General features: G+C 51.1%; 1 pseudogene; it reads right to left on the bottom strand.

Annotated features, from left to right (window-relative positions):
- Positions 1-655: 655 nt before the first annotated feature.
- On the bottom strand, positions 656-1,466 carry LOC147985431 (uncharacterized; annotated as a pseudogene).
- Positions 1,467-2,132: the final 666 nt, after the last annotated feature.

The following is a 2,132-nucleotide window of genomic DNA, read 5'->3' as shown; positions in this document are numbered from 1 at the left end:
TCAGGCCAAGGAACCCGCGCAGCTCGGTTGGTGTAGTTGGCACGGGCCAGGCGTCCATGGCACTGGTCTTGCTAGGATTTGTTGCCACCCCGTCCTTGGAGATGATGTGGCCAAGGTACTCAATACTTTTCTGAGCGAACGAGCACTTTGACGCCTTGGCGAACAGCTGGTGCTCGCGCAGGAGATTCAGGGTCACCCGGAGATGTTCTTCGTGCTCCTGCAGGTCAAAGCTGAAGACCAAGATATCGTCAAGGAAAATGGCGATGAACTTACGCACGTGGCGCCCAAACACCGTGTTCATCAGGCATTGAAATGTAGCCGGGGCGTTGCATAGGCCAAAGGGCATCACTCGAAAATGGTAGTGCCCGTGATGCGTCTTGAAGGCTATTTTTTCTTCATCTTCTTCCCTCATCCTGATCTAATGGAAGCCCGCGCGTAAATCAATTTTGGAGAAGTAAGTTGGGCCCGCCAATACATCCAGTAACTCGTCCACCACGGGCAAGGGAAACTTGTTCTTGATCATAACGGAATTCAGGCGTCTGAAGTCAACACAAAACCTCCAACTACCGTCTTTTTTCTTCACTAACAGAATAGGTGCAGCATAAGGGCTCAGGCTATGGGCAATCACGCCGGACTGCACCATCTCCTGAACTTGTTATTCAATTTCGTCCTTCTGTGCTGGCAAGTAGAGGTACGGCTTGGTGTTAATGGGTGTTGTGCCTGGCTCGAGGTTGATCTCGTGATCGTACTGACGCCGTGGTGGTAGGGTGTGCGGCTCCACAAACACATCTGCATATTTAGTTAACAATTTCTGAATGTTGGGGGTGGAGGTGGTGCAAGTTCAGTCTTCTCGACTCGTTCCACTGTGACCAGAGCAGCAGTCCAAATGTCATTGGCTATCACCATGCGCTGCAGCTCGTAGGCATCTGACTCGGCAATCGGTGGCACATCCATGGTTTTGACGCCCTGGAGGTGAACTATCTTGCCTGCAGTTTCAAATGATATTGTCTTCAATTGCCAGTGGCAGTTCATGGGGCTATGTTGCGATAGCCAGTCCATGCCCAAAACTCCATCGTAAGCGCCCAACTGCAACATGCGCAAATCTGTGTGGAAGGTGTGCCCTGGAACTTCCCACGGTAGGCACGAACTATCTTGTTGCATCGCAGCCGTTGGCCATTGGCCACATGCATAGAAACCGGTGGCAGTTCTTCAGGTGTGACAGAAAAGCGATTGACAAGCGTCTCACTGACAAAACTGTGTGTGCTTCCTGTATCCACTAACAGCAGCATGACTTGGTCATCCACTTGAGCTCGCAGTTGTATAGTTGATGGGGCCTCTTCACCAGAGAGAGCGTGTTGAGACAACGAGCAGCACGCTAGTTCCTGTGCTGCCGGTGGATCCAATAGCTGAAGGGCGTGGACTGTGTCATCTGAAAGAATCTCACCGAACTAGCCCACCTCAATCATAAGAATTTTCCCAGTTCGCTTGCACTGATGTTCATGAGAATATTTGTCACCGCAGCAAAAACATAGCCTGTTGGCTCACCGGAATTCCTTTAGCTGCCGCTTGCATGCATAATCATCTCCATCCTTCCGCAAGGGAACCATTGTGCGAGCTGGTACTGGGGCGTTGGGTGGTGGTGGTCGCCCCACTAGTGTGATTCTGTGGCGTTGCGCCCATTGTTTCTCCATCTTCTCTTCCTGAATGCGTGCAAACACCGCTGCCCTTGTGATAGTTGTTGGTGCCTAGAGCCGTACGCCAAGCCGGAGCTCATCCTTGACGCCTAGCAGGAACTGTGAGATGAAGAACTTGGGGCTCAATGATGGGTCCAAAGCAAGGAAGTGATACATGGTTGTCTCGAATTCCTGACGGTATTCCTGAACTGTGCCTGTCTATTTCATTTGAACCAATGTTTGCATTTGTACTTCAAATTCCTCTGGTCTGAATTCCTTCTTCGACTGCTGCTCTGAATGTTGCCCAATTAACTCATGGGTGTTTCTGCATGTATGCCTATAGCCACATTGCTGCCAGGCCCTCCATGTATAGCGTGGCGGTGGTCACCCAACAGTGAGGTAGCACACGATAGAGCTCAAAGTAGGACGCGCAATGCTCCAGCCAGATCCTAGGCATAG

The sequence above is a fragment of the Triticum urartu genome, chromosome 2A (assembly GCF_056163025.1).
Source record: "Triticum urartu cultivar PI428250 chromosome 2A, HENAU_Tu73, whole genome shotgun sequence".
Lineage (NCBI taxonomy): Eukaryota > Viridiplantae > Streptophyta > Magnoliopsida > Poales > Poaceae > Triticum > Triticum urartu.
Note: the sequence above shows the minus strand (reverse complement) of the source record. Positions and strands in the feature narration are given on the sequence as shown.